This window comes from Manis pentadactyla, chromosome 9 (genome assembly GCF_030020395.1).
Source record: "Manis pentadactyla isolate mManPen7 chromosome 9, mManPen7.hap1, whole genome shotgun sequence".
NCBI classification, from domain to species: domain Eukaryota; kingdom Metazoa; phylum Chordata; class Mammalia; order Pholidota; family Manidae; genus Manis; species Manis pentadactyla.
In genome coordinates, this window is record NC_080027.1 from 41,556,435 (window position 1) to 41,575,857 (window position 19,423).

Genomic DNA, 19,423 nt, shown 5'->3' on the forward strand with positions numbered 1-19,423 from the left:
GGATTGTCACCCACTAATGAGTTTAAGGTAGTGTTTGGATTATGTTCATGGGGGCATTTGGGATTGTGTATCTGAGAAGACAGGCATGTATGCTGAGCAGCTAAGGGGTGGGCTGGGTGAAATGATTGTTTCTGTTTCTGGCATTCCTCAACTGAGAAGATTTGGTGGGTCAGAGCTTGAAGTGGCATGTATCACTCCTGCCCCAGTTTGTGTGACCACACCCAGCCTCAAGGAGCTGGGAGGTATACTGCAGGTGTGTCCCCAGGAAGAGGTGAAAAGGTGTTAGTGGACATCCGACCATTCTCTGCCACCAAGTCTTTCCATTTCTACAAATGGAAGTATTTCTGCAAAACACTTTAAATTCCCAAATGTCTGCCCTGTTCTCCCCTTTTCTCTGCGTCCTTTCCACTCGTCTGCATAGCAGAGTGCAGGCATGTGAGGCCCATGAATCATTCTGCACAGCAGGGGTCAGGGGTGGGAGGTACTGCCTTGTTGCTGCAGAAAGAAAAAAAAGAAAAACAGAGAAATAAAGAAATATGGTGCTTATTCCCCAACTAGGTTAAGGAATCTCTCCTTTCAGCCTATTAAATAATTAGATTTCTAGGGTCAGAAATTGAGAGGAAGCTTCCCTATCTAAACTTGAAGCACCAAATATCTACTTTATCTCAGTCTCAAAGGGGTGGGTGAGAGGAAGAGATAAAAGTTCAAAAGAAATGTCATTCGACTCACAGTCCAGAGCATGTAACCTCGCCTCCCTCCAGAGGCCTGCCTGTGAGTCCCCATCAGCTATTTTGGAGTTGATGTCTAGAGGCTGTTTATCTGTGAGTCAAAACTATATAAAATGTGATGGGGAGAGGTAAAGGAGAAGACTTCAAGACTTTATAATTGAATCCACATATTTAAAGAAATTTTAAAAAAGAAAAGAATGTAAATATGTAAATTTCAACCGTAACCTTTAGCACCCCAACTGGTATTTTTATTTCCTTGTGTTTCTTTTTAGTCTTTGTTCCCATATATAAATACACTCACATGGCTTTTACATATTCATCATTTTAAAAACTAGATTATAACTACTGTGACAGCTACAAGGAGCCTGAGGAAACATGGCGACTTAATGTATTGTGGTGTTCTGGATGGGGATTTGAAACAGAAAAAGGACATCAAGCAAAAACTTAAGGAAATCTGAATAACGTATTGCTTTTAGTTAATAATAAGGTATCAGTATTGACTCATTAATTGTGACAAATATACCATACTGATAGAGGATATCAATAATATGGGAAACTGGGTGTGGGTTATGTGGGAACTCTCTCTACTGTCTTCTCAGTTCTTCTGTAAATATAAAACTTCTAAAAAGTAAGGTCTAAAAGTCTATTTTTAAAAAGAGTACATTATTCTATCCAGTAATTGTTTTTCTAGTGTTAGACATTCATGCTGTTTCTAGTTTTCTACTGTTAAAAATAATGTTCTGTAAACATCCTGTACAGTGACCTTTTAAATGAATTCAGAACCAGAAGAGTCAGCTTCAGATAGCTCTGAAAAGTAGGTAAACTCTTCTTTTTCCAAACATTCAACAACAGGTTTACCCTATTTTTCAGCCTGTTAGACCCCCATCTCCCTATAGCTTACAGTACTTAATGCTACCTGCATAGTGAGTGTGTTCTAGTCTCTAGAATGCATCCTGACCTGAGCAAAAGGCACTTAAAGAGTTCTAGCCAATACTCACTGATCCAGCAAACCTCTATCAAGCAAATACCCTTAAAGTGACAGGTAACCATGGTAAGTACCAGGAGCTCTCTGGGGCAAACATCCACTTTACTTAAGGTAAGAATATTTCATAAAGTTTTGTTTGTGGTCCTCTTAACTTAAGGGTTTGCATTATAAAAGGTGAAGTCAGTTTCATCCTATGTATGGAAATCTTCTCTTTAGATAGTTTTCCTCTTCCTTAATGTAGAGGCAATTGTCCAGAATCTAAATAATGAGTATGTTTTGGCTCAGAATGTTTCAAGAATGAAAAGTTGTTTCATAGTGGTCACCATGATACAGTCAGAAGTATATTCTCATTTATTACACTGTGTCTCTAAGCAAAATTAAATCGAGACAAATGAGTATCAGATCACAGCTAAATCTTCAGAGAAATAAGCCTGTGAATGGTAAATTTGCCTCTAATGATGGGAAGGCTTTGGGAAAGAGAGTGCAGTGAGAGGTAGAATCAACTGGAATGTTTAGAAATTGGTGGGGTGGGACAGAGAGCGGCATAGAGTGGAAGACAGAGGATCCTGTAAAATATCTGGGCTCTGGTCACATTCTCAGGCCAGTGTGATTTATGCTGCATTCACTCCACTAGGAAAATCCTTTCATCTCAACCATTTTCTATGGTTTCCCCAGACAGGAAAAATGGATGCCTACAGAGCTGAGCCATGGCCCAGAGTAACCCTTACCAACATGTCCATGGTGAGTCACATCTATCCCCAAAGGGATGCACATACAGGGTTCTCTTCTAAGAAGGCAGGTGGTATCTATTGGTTGGAATCTTTTTATATTTTTTCTTCCAGTTCTCATACAAGATAGAGTCATCCATTGACTTTTGATTCAAGATAGAAAACACAATTTTCTATCTTTTCTCACCTAAGTACATGATTTCTATTATATGTTGGGAAAAACAAGATATAAACACACAGCAAAGAAAGAACAAGAGGAGGGATATCAGTGTAAGATCAATTTCAACACATTTCTAAGAAAAGGGAAGTGGAGATGAAGGGAAGTGGAGATGTAGTTACCGACGAAGCAGGGTACAGGAAGCTGCAGCCTGGAATGTGCAAGAGGGGTGGAGACAGTTTCATAGAGTCAAAACCCAAGAGAACCTTAAGACTGAGAAATGCCAGGAGCAGCCACAGGAAGAAGGAAGACTTGGCCATAAGGAGTGGGAAATACATTGACGTTCTGTAGATAGAACATTGTACCCCTTCTCTTACCCTCTTCCCTCCAACACCCCCACCCCCTCAAAACACACACAGAAAGAAACCCAAGCAGACAGGCATCTGTCTCTCAAGCAACTATTTAAAACCCAAATCTCTTAGGTCTGTACTCTGGCCAGCTGGTTGCTATATCAGCCTGGAATAAAACCCTCCAATAAACAAGCCCCCCAGTTTTTTACTCTAATAACCTTCTCCTGGAAGAACAACTAAGATTCTGGGAAAGAAACAAAATGATTGCATCTCTTACTGATCCTGGAGCATCCTGACTTTCATTCAAGAATATGTGGGCATTCAGAGATACTTGTGCAGAACTGACAAGGTCAGAAAGGCCAGCCTATAAACAGAGCAGTGAATGACCAAAGGGCAACCTACATGAACCCCAGAGAGGGAAACTCTGACCCCAGTGAATCAGAACTAGTTGAGTCTGTTAAAAGAACTGTGAGTCACAATAATCCTAAATACTTAGGGGGAAGCTTTCACAAAGGGAACTGAAAGGTGGTGGTAATGTGCACAGTAGTTTGCAATATTATTGGTTTAAAGCTTTATATTGATCAGCCCAAAGTATGTGAGTCATGCACTGATATTTTGGTCATACCCCAGAATATAAACTGTAGGAGTAGGCTTGGGGAGAAAAAAATCCTAGAAAGACACAGGTCAAACATGGGCAATATTTATAAATGGTAGGAGGATGCTTGGAGAAGGTGGGGGATATTTGTAGAAAGGGAGGGTAATTTTGTAGATGTGCCATAGAAGATGGAAAGATATAAACAAAAGGTGGGGAAATATTAGGTGGGCACCACTGAGCAGAGAAGAAATCTCCTCTATTAGAAGGAAAGGAATTGAGGTTAATGAATAGTTATAAAATGCACAAAGTCAGTAAATTCATGTTATTGTGTACAGATCACCAAATCTTTCCAAAGAGTTGGTCAAAAGCAGGAAGGAAGTTTGCATATTGCTTGAAAAAGTAAGAAACAGTCGGGGCTAGCGTGTCAGGCAGAACAAGCTCGAAGAAGTACAAAGTCAGTTAAGGTAAAAGAAGGAGTCAGAGTAACAGGAAAAGGGAAGAGTAGGTTATGAAAGAAATGTCAAGAAATTAAAAATAGACTCCTTTTGATAAGATGATAAGGAATCAAGGAGTTATGTAAAGTAGGTGAAGGAATGAAAAGAAAAAAGGGTATGAGGGTTTGTCTAAGTTTAATGGTGTCTTGGAAAGAAGAAGATACGAGGTCGCTTCTGCTCTGCTAGAGGGCTCCCTGTCCCCAGGGGTCACAAGGCAGGAGCTTGTGCTTTCAGAGCAGGACCCCTCCCCAGTGCCTGCAGGGCTCTCGCCTCCCTCCCAGGACTCAGGGGGAACCCCAGGCATGTATACCCGGGACAAACTCATGCTTCTCCCCCTGAACACTTGAGCTGCTCCATCACTGGATGCCTGGGGCTCATCAGGATAACTCACGGCCGTTAGCCCTGCCACGTGGCTTCTGGTCTTCCTCATCCCCTGGCTCTCATCCCATTCAGCTGTCCATCACCTTTTCTAACCCCATCTGCCATAACTCCCCATACCCTGAAACTTTTCCACTGTGCCCCTGGAGCTCAAGTCATTCATCAGGAGAGTATTCTGTATCCTCACCCCCTTTCACAAATGTTCCCTTCATTTTTCTCACCTGCAGTATAACTCCTGTCTGAGGATACTGTTATCTTTGAATTCCTCTCAAGAGGTAGTTACTTGCTGTCCTACAGCCCTTGTATCCCTGGGCCCAGTGGTGATTTACATGTTCTCCTGTTCCTCATTGCTAATCCCAAGGCCCTCTCTTCTACAATATGAAAAGACAATACTTTCCACAGCCCCTCTGTATGTGGGCATTTCTGCCTGTCTCCCCAGCACTTGAAGATTTTATCTCCTGAATCATTCTCTCCAACACTCCTACATCATTCTTGGGGATTTCCATATCCACACTGATGATTACGATTATGATGATTATCCAGTGCCCTGGATTCTCTTCTCCATGAACTTACTGTCCATTCTGTCTAAGCCATTCCTTTCTGTGGTTATGTTCTACACCTTTCATTACAATAACCGGAATCCCACCACAATTTAAATTTCAGATACACCGTTCTCTGATCACACCCCTTTCCTAGCCCAGATCTCCTAGAACACAGAACCAACCTGAGGCAAAGCATACGTGCTGATGCTTTATTGGGAAGGAAGCATGAGTGAAGGTTGACAGGGGTTATCAGCAGGGAAGTCGCGAGAACACTTACAAGGTGGTGCTTTGCTGAGCTGGCACCATCCTCACAAGGGTGCTCAATGGGGTTGCTCACAGGACATCCCCAGAGAAGCCACATGGAGCCACCACATCTAAAAACAACCTTTGGGGGAGGAAAAAGAAGCCATTTATCTGTGGATGCCTCCCCATGTTCTGTCTCCCATTGGCTAAAGTCCTCCCCATGGGATAGTAAGTCCTTATAATACATGGGTTGTGTACTTGACCACTCTGGGAAGTTACTGGCAAGCAGAGCCCCCAGGGGTTCAGTCAGGTCACACCTGGTGCTAGAGCTGGCTCTGAGGGCAGTGGGCATGCTAGAAGCTGGGCTGACACCTGTCCTGCAGCTCCAAGGGATGCTGAGGTCATCAGAGCTGGGGGATATGGTAGCCAGGGCTATGACCACTGGAATGAAATAAGCCATCTCTGAGCCAATTTAAGTAGAAAATAGGGCAAGTGGTTTAGGTCCTAAGGAGAGCAGTGGGCCAGTCAGGCTGAACATATCTGGTGTGAGATAAACTGGATCTTGAATATCCATTGATTGCACCACTTAGATCTGCTCATACCCATTTATATCTGGATCTTGGGTGAGAAAAAATGATCCTCTCACTTTTTCCCCAAGAGGGGAAGTTTAAATTCAATTCTTCAAGCTAATGGCCAGTTGCATCTCTTTACAAGGGGTCTATAAGCCCAAGGTACATATCTTTATTACAGCTAGTCCCAGGACCATAACTGATATTCATCATCTTCTTGCTCTACCAATCATTCTAGCTTTCCCTCACACTCAGTGAGCATTTGATCTGGGTTACCTGCCTGGTGGGGTGATGCAGACCTTCAGCCCCCTCGCCTTGCGCTTATCAGGCCATGGTTACTAGAATTACTTGTTCAGAGTTATCACTGAGCTGAGAAACACTAAAAGTTGTCCCAGTGAATCCTCTGAATTCCAGACATACTCTTTCTTTATCCTTATGAAATAGCAACCCTTGCTATTCATATGAATCAGTGTCAACTACTGCTCTCAGTACAGAAACATCTTTGTCTGCTGGTCCGCTTGGCATGAGGAGCCCCAAAATGGCCAAACCATGGTCACAGCCTCTAGTTTCCTAGTGGAAGGATAGTAGGTAGATAGCCAGACATGCACAGAGAGGGGATTGGGGACTTTGGCTTGTGTTTACATTTGGTTACATGCTTGTTCATATTCTAAACATTTCTCAAGTGTGTGGGAAGGGAGGGTATAGATAACAGACCTGCCAAAACTGGCTGGTTCCAACATAGAGAAGAAGCTGACCTGGACATTGCCTCCAAATACATTTTAAGTCATTAGCATACTGAAAGTCTTACCCCTTGGTGCATGACAGTTCTGAGGCAGACCATCTAAAGACAAAAAGAAAGTGTCACCCTATTCCCTGGAAATCCCCCTCCCTGTTCTGAGGAAACCCCACTTATCCTGATGAATATTCCACCCCCTGCTTAAACCCCAGCTATAAGACCACCCAACCTGAACCCCACTATGCTGCTCACCTCTCAAGCATGACTGCACTCCCTGGAATGTATACTTTGCTTTATTAAACTACTCTTTGTTTGTATCTGCTTGGCCTGATGATGAATTCTTTCTCCATTAGAGTCAAGAACCTTTCCTAGGTTGAGGTCTCACCTAGTGTTCAGGAAAATCTCCCTGGGTTGGATTTCCCAACAGCAGGAGTGGACTTGCTCACGCACATACCCACAGGAATAGGAACTTGTTAGGGCCTAAGATTATGGAACAAGAAGCATGAATTCTACAAGTGGGCCATTGGTAGTGTTAGGCAGAAAGACAGATGTGAGCGGAAGTTCTTGGGGCCCACCAAGAACTCAAGGAGTTATTCAGATAAGACCAGAGAGCCAGAAAGGACAGAGTTAACACCCTTTGCAATGTGAGTTCATTCCATTGCTCTGAATCTGGGCTGACCTTGAGACTTGGTCTAGCTAATGCAAGTGAGATAGACATCATGAGACTGCCTAATAAGCCTATGCCCCTCTAACCCTTTACCTCTATTCCACTCTTGAAAGATAGATAATGACACAGTGTCTCTCATTGAGATAAACATCATGAACCACAAGTCAAGTGTACACCCAACAGCCCTCACCCCTGTCCTTTGCCCCATTCTTGAAAGCCTTAAAAGGCAGAATCCTAAGCCCTTAAGTGTGCTTCCTCTCTGAGGTTGCCGTACTCCTCTTTCTTGGAGTGTGTATTTTTAAAAGACTTGTTCCTGTTCAACTTACTACATTTTGTCTCTGTTCTTCCAGTGGTGTCTTTGTCACTTTGTAATTTAATTCTATTTTCCAGATTTTAAGCACAAGTCTTCACTCTCTCTGTCATACTTCAGATAAGGAGGGGCTACTCAGAGTTCTGATTTGAGTTTACAGGTTCCTGTCAATGAGCTTCCCTTTCCTCTCTGCTTTATTCAAGTAAACCTGCCTTTGTCTACCTTGACTCTGGCCCATTCCTCCCCTAGAGTGTATTCAAATAAAACTTTTGCTCCTGTGGGTACAATTGCAATATTTTCAGAATATCTCGCCTGGCTTTAGTTCATTTGCATATCCTCAGGGGTGGAGATTAGTTCATCTCCATGTCAACCTGGGCAACTGAGGGCGTGTCTGAACCGGAGAGGTTAAGGGGAGGGGCTTGCTTGCTTGCTTCTTCCAGAGCAGAGGAGAGAGACGCCTCTGAACTGCAGTTTGTAAGCAATAAACGGGTTTTAAACTTTATTTCTCCCTTTGACTGATTTCAGGTTTTAGAGGTATTTTGCCCTGGGATTTCCTCTCCCCGGACTTACACTCTACTTCTACTGTGTCTCTGCCTTCAATTCTTTATTGCGGCCGGAATAAGAACCGAGGAAAACAAACTCAACTTCCCAACAGCAGTAGCAGTGATGAGCGACCATCCTACTTTTACCTCTTGCAGTTGCCCACACCTCTGTGTTCTAGCTATGGAGGAGATAAAACCACCGTCTACCTCCCCAGCATTGCCATAGTAATGCATTCTGGGGGGAACTGCAAAGAGGAGCACTGTCAACAGAGCTTGAAAGATGCAGAGGAGTTATTTCTACCACAGTATCATTTAATTTGTCCTTTTGTCAGATGTAAAAGCTTGAAGGAGTTTGGAGAATGACTATGCAGTTATAATAAACGCAAATAGGTAGTGAATCCAATTACAACTAAAACCTGGATGTGGTATCCTTATTGGAGTAAATCGATATAGTCCCTGGCATCTGGAAGATGTTCTCAACCCCAAAGCAATGTGCTTTGTGTGGCATGTCAGCTGTACTACTTCACCATTTTTCTTCAGGGCTGTGTCAACCTCCTGCTTACTGGCATAATATAAGCCAGAGGGGGCCTTGATCATCCTAATAGCCCACCAAGCTGGTCCATTTATATTGATAACATTATGCTAATGGAACCTGCTGAGCTGGAAGTGGCAAGTGTTCCAGATACTTTGTAGAACACAGGCATTTCAGAGGATGAGAGATAAACTCTATGGAAATTCCAGGACCTCACACATAGGTGAAGTTTATAGGGGTCAAATTGCCTGGGGCATGTTGGAATATGGCTTTTAAAATGAGGTTGCTTCACCTTGCACTGACCACCATGAATAAAGAGGAACAAAGCTTAGCAGGCCTGTTTGGATTTTGGAGGCAACATTTACTACATTGGATTATGTTGCTCCAGCCCATTTACCAGGTAATCCACAAAGCTACAAGTTTTGAGTGGGACTCTGCAGCAAGTCTAAGTGTTCAAACTGCTCTGCTGCTTGGGTCTTGAGACCCAGCAGACCCAGTGGCGTGGAGGTATCTCTAGCAGAAGAAAAATTGTGTGGGGAGCCTCTGCCAAAAACCCCAATAGGAGAATCAGTGCAGACCCTCAGGGGTTTGAAATACAACTACACCCTTTTCTGTTGGCTGTCTCCATTTGAAAAGTGAATCTAAACTTGCCACTGGGTTCTGGTAGAGATTAAACATCAAGAAAAGGAAACATTAAGTCATGCTGCAAGGCAACTCCTGCTTGAGGTGGGATGCTGTCAGCACAAGAAGAGTTTGCAATCACAAAGAACTGTCAAGCACAGGAATGGCTAAAATCAGAGGTAAACTAAGGAGATGTGACACCAGACACCATAGGCTCTGGTACAGTTACTCCTTGCACCACTAAGATCCCCTTGTATCCCATGTTAAATCCCTTCTGTTAAAGATGGTAGCCAGCTGCAACCTCTGCAGATTGAATGTACAAGGATTACTGAATCAAGCTACAATCCCACTAGTTACAACTAGTCCTAAAATGATCATTGGTATTACCCTTCTCTTCTATCCATCGCCCCCCCCCCTAAAACTTCATCTCGTCTAGCTTGCCTGCCTGGTAGGAGGAGCCAGAACTTCACCTGAGGGGTCTGAGTTCTTGGTTGCAGGTGTTCATCCACAGTCACTACCAGGTATGGAAGTGCTGGGAGACACCACTGAATCCCAGCATTCTGGATTTTTGCCTCACTGTCATCAAGTGGAAGCTACCCTAGCTCATTATGATAATTTGGGTCAGTGACTCCTGCCAGTAGCAATGTTTTCAGTGCCTGCTGGTCCAGGCATAAGGAGTTCGGGGTGACCAGAGAACAGCTGTAGATTCAGGTTCAGTGGAAACTTCACTGTGTCTGCTAGTGGAAAAGTCCTCTTCATAGGGAACTAGAGCCCAAATGCAGCAGTCTAAGGTGGAGGGGATGAGCAAATATGGGGGGTTGGTTACAGGGTATGACGGAGAGAGGGGCCAATCTTACTTCCATCCTTATATACTGGCTATTGGCGTAGGGAGTACCTTCATCTTGGAGGACAGGACCCCAAAGACTACTGTCCTCAAGTTAGCACTTTAGCTGAGCCCTCAACAGACCATTTCAACACTCTGTTTTGCCAGTTTCTTTCAAGTTATACAATATATGGTAGGGCCAGTGGGCACTGGCATCATTGTCATGCACCTCCGTTGTCATAAAATGGCTCCTTCGATCTGAGGCACCATTCTATGGGACCCTATGTCAGCTGATCAGGCATTCTCTAAGTCCAAACTCTTGAGATAGTGGTACTGGTAAGGGCACTTAGGAAAGGCAGACATTTTCAGAGCAGCTGTCAAGTTCAATAAGGAGGAATCACTTTTCCCTCTACAATGGAAGGGGTCTTGTGTAATAAACTTGCCACCAACTGGCTGGCTGCTGGCCTAAAGGGATGAGACCATGTCAAGGGCTTATAAGGGTTCTCAGAAGCTAATTACAACCTACCTTTTGGTCTCATCTCTTACCATTCTCTCTCTTCTGCCCCATGTATACTGAATTCTTGATCAGGCCAGAATAGACACCTGTAGAAGAAAAGCAATATAAATAATAATAAATAGTATCACAACTTGGTGCTTTTATATGCCTTCTTACCTCTTGGAAGTGTCAATCTCTACCTAGTAGTTCTAAATATTTTGGTCTCAGGACCCATTTATACTCTTAAAAGGGTTGAGATTTAATGAAACGAATACTTTTTACAACTTCATTAAGGGTTCAATAAAACTTTAAACATTTTTGGTGCAAGAACACAATGACTTCTAGTACAGTCTGGTACCACTGCTCTGACTCATACTGAGGCATCAGCATCTTTCCCCACCTTTGCTTTTATACTATCAATGTAATACTAGTCTGACCTTGGAAATTCTCTCCTAAGGTTTGGGGACTCCCAACAGTCCACAGACCACTCTTTGAAAAACTACTGACCCCACAAACGCCTCTATTCATTCTCCAAAGCCTCCTTGAATGTTTCCTCCTCTGAGAAACTTTCCCCTATGTCTTCCCTGTTGTTTTCTGCCCTGGACTCCCACAGCATCCTGGGCTTGCTTCCATTCCCACTTTATCATTAAAAAAGTACAAACTTGTCGCTTCACTTGTCTGTCTTCCCCATTAAACTAAGAGCTGCTGAAAAGCAGGAACTGTGTTTGCTTATCTGAATGTAAACTCATCTGAATATTAGACACAATTTTGCTAGAGGCCAGAAAATAACAAAAAGGTGATCAATACAGAATAATATTTCAAAATCATTTCCAAAATGTTTCTTCTCCAGGGCTCAAAGTCCCCTCTTACCTAGCTTCCCCCTTCCCTGCTTACAAATTCCCTCTAGATCTGCCCACTTTGACCTCTGAGCTATTTATGTCTAGCTCAAGAGAGAAAAACCAGTGTTTCTCTCCATCTTCTCTTAGTGCCTTCTGACTCAAAGAGATAATAGAATCTAGTACAACAGCTAGAACATTCAGGCATCAGGACTACACCTGGATGGTCACTGGGGATGAAGATGGATGGGGAAGTATTCTCATGAAGAGCCGTTTCAGAAGGAGAGAAGGGAGGACTCAGGTTGCACTGGGGTCATGAGAAAATAGGAATGGAGGGATAGGATGGGGACTTCTCTTTTGCAAAGCTTGACTGAGAAGGACCCATAGCAGAGGTCGCCCCCAGCTATAACAGTGACTCTGTGTAGGCACTCTCACTGCCCTCTGGATTCACCACCCTGCTCCATAATTAGCCAATTGTCCTGCTAGACTAACGCCGAGAAGAAGATCCACTTCGGCTTCATCCCTTATGCTCTCCTGTCCCCCAACTGTCAACACAGCAGCTAGCACACAGTACATCAAATAATCAATAAGTGAATGAATAAGGCTGCAAACTTTGGTAGCCATGGAGATTACTGCTCAGGTCCCCCTTCAAGGAAGGACTTGTGGCCCAGATGCAGAGATTGGAGTCAGCAGACAGACCGCAACTGTCAGCTCTTTCAGGGTCTGCCTCAGTAGCCCTGAGCAGTGACTGAGTGATTTCGGGGGAGGAAGGTGGAGATAAAGACCCAACCATTGCAGCCTGCCCCAGGACACTGGTAGGCAACATTCCAGAGTAACTCCAGGTTGGCCAAGACTTGGGCAGATCTGTATATGTATTGTAGGTCAGTTTCTTCCTCTGCTGATCCTGTTAAAAAGCAACAATAAAATTCAACTGAGTAAATTTAAAAGATCTTATTGGCTTTGTTCAACAATTTATGAATCAGGAAGCATCCAATCTGTCAGAAAGGAGCTCCAAAAAACTTACAAAATGAAAGACTTTTATAGGCAGAAGGGAGCAGGAACAGGAAGTTAATACTAGACAAAAAAGTGGGTTGATATGGCAAGGTTGCTTTTTCTCTAAGGGATGGCAGGGGGCTATCAGGCAGATTACCCAAATAATACTGACTGGTGAGATGATTCCTGATTGGTTGCTTTAAGAGTCCATTTCTGGGATAGCCCACATTGTAATTAAGTGAGACTCAGTTTGGTGACGTGGGCTTAACATAAGCAACTCCATTTTGGGCCTATTGTGTAGTTTTTAGCAATCCCTAATCGCCATCTTGCACCCAAAACTCCATCTCAGCTTCTGCTTCCAGATAACCCATTCTGTGGCAGGGGACGCAGTAGTTTGCTCCACCATCCAAGCAAGACAGAGATGAGATTGGGGAAAGGAATAGGAGTTAAAGTGCCCAGGGAAGAGGGCCAGCCAAGCAAATCTGTGGCCCAAGTTCAACTTTCCTTACTATCAAAAACATAAGCTTGAGAATTTCATCTGTTCTTTTACCATTTTAGGATTTTGTTCTTCTGTCATATTTCTAGTGAAGTTATATTTGAAGAATGTCAAATGTCTCAGATAAAGGAGAGGAAAAAGGGGTTTGCCTTGTGCCTGTCCGGTTAAAGAGGCCAGAGCCCTTCGAGCTTGAAGGTGGTGGTGGTCGTCCGCCAGCTCTCAGGGAAGACTAAGGCTGCAGCCTCTGGGAGTTTTCCCTTCGCTTGTTCATTTGCTGTGCCTTTGGTTTCTTGGGCATCCACCCTCACACACCGGCTGGGAATGTGCCTTGTTGACTTAGCACTGTATTAATGAGCCTTTTGGTTTGCTTCCTCTAAAGCTCAGGCAAATTTCCAAAGCATCTATTACATGCAGATCTCTTTTTTCCCATGAGCTTGGACTTTGTCATGGTTTAGAGTCTGGGCTTTGGATTCAGACCATTAGCATCCCAGGTTTGCCATTTATAAGCCGGGTGACACTGGTCAAATTACTTCACCTTTCCACACTTTGGTTTTCTTAACTGTTAAATGGAGATAATATTGTCCTCATAGGATTGTTAATACATCATATGCACTAGAAATAGATTCTAGCTCATGGCCACATTCAGTAAACATATATGCACATTCATCTGTACGTGGGTAGACATAGGCCCCCAGACAGAGCCACAGCTGTCAGTGCCAAGGCCCACCCTGCTCTACTCCGGGCAACACGCTGGCCCCACTAAGCTGGGGGCGTGGAGAGAGGCGATGATGCAGGAGTCATTGTTATCTATTAACTTTGTCAACATGATCAGAGTGGACAAAAAGCAGAGTGGAGAGTTCCTCTGAGACCTGAACTATCAGCTTGTGACCCAAAAAGTCTTCCCTGTCTCCTCACTAGCACCCAGGGCTGCAGAAAACAAGCAATGCAGAGGTAAAGAAGGGATGGAGGCAGAGAGAAGCCCACTTGGGAGGAGCAGAGCATTAGGCAAGGGGCCCAGGAAAGGCTCACAGAACAAAATCTTCATGGTGGGAAAGAGAAGTCATTGAGTTTTGTGTTTACATTCTTGGTGCACCATGTACTTGCTGAGAGAACTTAGTAAGTTGCTTAACCACTCTGGTGAAGTCTCATTTCTTACCTCTTGGCCCATCCTACTCTATCCTTCTGCCACACTGAACACTCAGTTCTTCAAACCTACACTGCAAGAAAAAAAAGAGTAATGCCTCCGTGAATTTTCACAGCTTTCCCTCTACAGCGACCCATTCTCCAAGTGCCCTACCCCAAGCCAGCTACTTTACTCCCTTTCATCTGGCCAATTCTGGTCCTTCCTGCAGAATTCAGCTCCAACATCACTTCCTTTAGGAAGCCTTCCCTGACCACTTGGCCTACTGTGGGCTCCCAGGGAAACCTGAATTATCTCAGTCGTAGCACCTGCCCCTCTTAATTGATGTTGTCTGTTGACTGCAGGCCCTCCAGAGCTCCACACCTTGCTCATGACTGTAGTTTCAGTACCTACAGCCTCACAGCTGCTCTATAAACAAAGGTGAATATTACTGAAAATTTGTCAGCTTTGAAGGTTGGACAAATGCACAAGGTACGCATCAACAAATATTTGTTGAGAAAAATGGAGTGGAGTGGAGTGGAATGGTATGGGGGAAATTCTGATTTTAATGATTTTTAGCAGCATTATCTTAAATGCCACAAGGTGTCAGTGTTCTACCTGAAAAAAAATAATGCAGTAGTCTGAAATTAAGTGCATTCCCAACATGGTGCTGAAAGTTAAAGTGAATATTGATCTATAAATAATAGAAATTGGTTGACTGATTAATTTACTTGAATAGCCAATATATGCACATGGTATTAAATTCCAAAGTGGATACAGAGAAAAGTAAATGCACTCCCTCCCTACTTCTCTCCCTATCCCCCAGGCCCCTTTTGTTCACCCAAAGGACACCTATTTTATTATCCTTCCAGAGATAACCTAAGTATACAACCACACAAATTTTTATATATGTATTTTTTTAAAATAGCACCAATGGTTGTATGCAACTGTTCTGTGCCATAAATTATTTTCCCCTTAGAGATTAATACATAACTCAGAGTGTTATATATTAAGAGATAGGATTACCCCATTAAAAAACAATATTTAATTGTTTAGCTGTGCCCTAATGTATTTAATCAATCTCCTATTGATGGATATTTAGCCTATTTCCAATGAGGAAAGTTTTGGGATATTTCTCTTGCTATTAAAATACCCCAAAACATTTCTCATTTTACACATGTGCAAGTATCTTTATTTTAAATTCCAGTATTTTGATATTGTCAGTTGCTAACCTCCATTGAGGTTGTACCCGTTTATACTTCCACAAACAATAAGTCTTTTTCTTCACAAACTTGCCACAGAAAGTTATTTTATATACATATAGTTAATGCATATATGTATTTTACTTAAGTATATATATACTTTAAATATGTTTAAATATATATATTTGCCAATCTGATAGGTGACCCATAACTTTTAGTTTTTAAAAACATTTTGTTGAAGTATAATTAACATATAAATAAGCTGTACATGTCTAAAATGTAGATTTGATCAATTTTGACATTTGCATCCTTGTGAAATCATGACCACAACCAAGATAACGAACATATCCATCACCCCTAAAGCTTTCCTTGTGCCCTTCTATAATCTCTCCCTCCCACTGTTCTTCCCCTCTCATCCCCATATAACCACTGGTCTGCTTTGTGTTACTATAGTTTTTATCTTCTAGAATTTTAAATAAATTGGCTAATACAATGTGTATTCCTTACACTACAATGTGTAGTTCATTCCTTTATATTTCCAAGTAGTGCCCCATTGTATGGATACACTACAGTTTGCTTACCCATTCTTGTGTTGATGGACATTTAGTTTGTTTCCAGTTTATAACTGTCACAAATAAAACATTCATGTATAAATCTCTGTATGGACATATGTACATTCTATTTCTCTTGGGTAAATACCTAGAAGTGGAATGGCTGGATCATAAGATAGGTATATATTTAACTTTTACAGAAAGTGCCAAACTGTTTTTCAAAGGATTGTACCATTTAACATTCCCACCAGCAGTATTTGGGTGTTCCAGTTGCTTTACATTCTCATCAATATTTGGTATGGTCAGTCCTTTTAATTTTAGAAATTCTTGTAGATATGTAATGATAACTCATTGTGGTTTTAATTTTTTTCCTCACGAATAATGGTTCTGAGGGTCTTTTCATGTGTTTATTACACTTTAGTGAAGTGTATATTCAAATATTTTTCCCATCTTAAAAGCTGGGTTTTTTTCTTATTGAGTTTTGAGAATTCTTTTTATATTCTGGCACAAGTCTTTTATTGGATATATGATTTACAAATATTTTCTCCCTTTTGTTGCTTGTCCATTCTCTTAACAGTGGCTTTTGAGGAGCAAGCGTTCTTAATTTTAGTTAAGTCCAGTTTATCTTTTTTTTTAAAAAATGGATGTTTTGGTGTTGTATCTAAGAAATCTTTGCCTTAGAAGATTTTCTCCATATTTTCTTCTAGAAGTTTTAGAGTTCAGGTTTTATATTTAGGTCTACAATCCATTTTGAGATAGTTTTTGATATAAGGTGCAAGATTTGGATCATTATAGCTTTGATTTATACATTTCTCATATGGGTATAACTGAACATATTTTCGTATGTTTAAATATAATTTGTATTTTTTCTCATGAGCTCTTTGGTTATCCTTTGGGGCTGCTAAGTTTGGATATGCAGTTTGAGGAAGCTGAAATCTAGCAGCACACTCACCTAGCCATGAACACCGTGCAGGGGCTCTTTTTCTAATTCATCCCTGGGAGCCCCATTCTTTACTTTGCAGAAAGGTGTGGCATAAATAAGCAGTGGCACTGCCCTGGTCCATTTATCATTTGTATTGAAGGTCTTTATGTTTTATAGTTCTCTGTATTACTTAGTCCTTTATCACTGTTGTGTGAATATATTTTTCACTGTTTATGGTATTTTTCCCATCAGAACGATTTTTTGTAAAGTCAGATATATCAATCTTTTCTATTGTGGGTTCTGAGTTTTGTATCATGCCTAAAAAGTATCCCTACTTAAGTTATTTTTTAAAATTACTTTATGTTTTTTCTAGATTTTTTTTTTTCACATTTGACTCTTGATTCAGTAGGTATTTATTTTGGTGGAAGGGGTAAGACAGAAATCCAATTTCCTTGGAAGCAACCTAAGTGTCCATCAGTAGATGAATGGATAAAGATGTGGTAAATACACACAATGGAATATTATTGAGCCATAAGAAGAAAACAAATCCTACTATTTGCAACAACATGGACGGAGCTAGAGGGTATTATGCTCAGTGAAATAAGCCAGGTGGAGAAAGACAAGTACCAAATGATTTCACTCATCCGTGGAGTATGAGAACAAAGAAAAAACTGAAGGAACAAACAGCAGCAGAATCACAGAACCCAAGAATGGACTAACAGTTACCAAAGGGAAAGGGACTGGGGAGGATGGGTGGGAAGGGAGGGATAAGGGGATTAAGGGGTATTATGATTAGTGTATGTATTATGGGAGGGCACAGGAAAGGAAGTATAGCACAGAGAAGACAAGTAGTGACTCTATAGCATCTTACTATGCTGATAGACAGTGTCTATAATGGGGTACGTTGTGGGGACTTGATGATAGGAGGAAATTAGTAACCAAAAAGTTGCTCATGTGAAACCTGAGCATAAGTATATCAATGATACTTTAATAAAAAAAAAAGAAACCCAGTTTTTTCCCTATTTACATAAGATGGAGGACTTACCATAAATGAAATTCTTATCCTTAGTGTAAAAAATATCCATGTTACTCTGCCCAGATGCCACACTTTGATTCTATGGGAAAGACACAGATGACAAGAAACGGAGGTGGTATGATATTTATTTAGAAAATACCTTCTGAGTGTGGCCTGGGTTAGTATAAATGCATACTTTTACAACATGGTACAAAAAAATCTATTGTGATAGCAATCACCTTGATCATCAGGAAAACAAATTACATTCACTATATTCTGTTTGTTAATGTAGGAAAGCGTGCAATGTTGGGAAGCAGAAGTATTCTAAGAATACAGGCAGGGCGAAGCTGTTATAACCCAAGAATGTCCTGTGAATCTCTTAAAATATGGATGTCAAAATGCTTTGGCATTGAGTACTTTAAAAATATTCATTTGTTCATTCGACAGCTGTTTGCTGAGTGCCTTGCTAAGGGATGCAGAAATGACAAAACTGTATCTCTGCCCTCAAGTTTGATATAGGGAATTCAATGGGAGAGCAGGGAATACAGTGAGAGCTGCCATTTCTTGAAGACCTACTGTGAGCCAGAGATGGTGGTTGTCTACATATTATCTCATCTAATACCAGCAGTCTTCTTGAAGGTAGGTATTATTGTGTTTGACAATAATGAGGAAATTAGCAATCACACGCATGAGTCAAAATTGAATTCCAGGTTTGCCTGCACGCCAAAGCTTATATTCATTTCCCCCTACTAATAAGGTGGAAGTAATCCTTTCATTGAATGAGTATTTATTGAGTAACTGTTTTGCTTCCATTTTTCTGGGTGCTGGTGATAGAAAAGTGAAAAAGGACTTTTCCTTGTCTCATCAGGCTCGCGTTCTACGGGAGAAAGACTATAAATAAAACAAATATTTAGTATGTCATGTGGTAAGTGCTGTGAAGAAAAATTAGCAGGGTACGAAGGATGCAGGAAGGGAGACTGCTATTTTAAATAAAATCGTCAAGGACGGTTCTGATAATGCGAAGGTTGAACAGAGACCTAAAGGAAGTGCAGGAGTGAGAGAGGACTGACATAAAGAAGAGCTTTTTCATCTGCCTGTGGGTTCCGTCTGGAAAAGAGGGGGCTAGATAGAGGTGTAGGTGTTGGGTTTGGAGTTAGAAGACCTGAGCTTTATTTATTGACTTATCGGCAAATCATTTCACCTCTGAGCCAAAATTTCCCTCCCTGTAGACGGGAGTAATGGTCCTTGCTCAGCTTACCACACGCAGCTGCCATGAAGATGCAATGAGACAGGCCACGTGAAAGCCCTTTGAATATAACATAAGTGAGAAAGCAAGCCCAGGAGTCAGCTCTTTAACCGAAAGGAAGTCTGAGTAGGAAAATAAAAGAAATTCCTATTTCAGGTGCACCGGTTACGCTAGACATCTCGAAAACTTGTCCCAGGATGAAAGAAATATGTTTCATAGTATGCCTCTGCTGAAGATCCCTATTTAACTTAGACCAGATAGAAACTGCGTCGCGTATATTAACTAAACTTGGAAAGACGCTTGGGCTTCGAACCTTAACTCCAAACCTCACGTCCCACCCCGGCATTTCTCTTCTTACCACGCCACCCGCCTAAAGTCCATGGACTCCATTTCCCAACATGCTTCGGGCTTCCGTGTGTCGGCAGTCATTGTGACACGTTCCACGACCTTCTGGGAAGTGTAGTTTATTTGTTCTCCAGCTGGGGCGAGATCTCTGGCTGTGGACTACTACTCCCATGAGGTCGTACGCAATTCCACCCCGTTCGC

The 19,423-nt window shown here is 41.9% G+C and overlaps 1 long non-coding RNA gene across 3 annotated transcripts; it reads right to left on the reverse strand.

Annotated features, from left to right (window-relative positions):
- Nucleotides 1–420: 420 nt before the first annotated feature.
- LOC118914105 (uncharacterized) lies at nt 421–19,423 on the reverse strand. 3 transcript variants are annotated; one of them, XR_005025477.2, is made up of 5 exons: nt 17,662–19,423; nt 10,547–12,236; nt 5,235–5,331; nt 730–832; nt 421–495 (listed from the first exon to the last, which is right to left on the reverse strand). It is a non-coding gene; the product is annotated as an uncharacterized LOC118914105 (long non-coding RNA). The 3 variants fall into 3 exon arrangements; XR_005025476.2 differs by having other exon boundaries at nt 730–5,331; XR_008999222.1 differs by lacking the exon at nt 421–495 and having other exon boundaries at nt 545–5,331.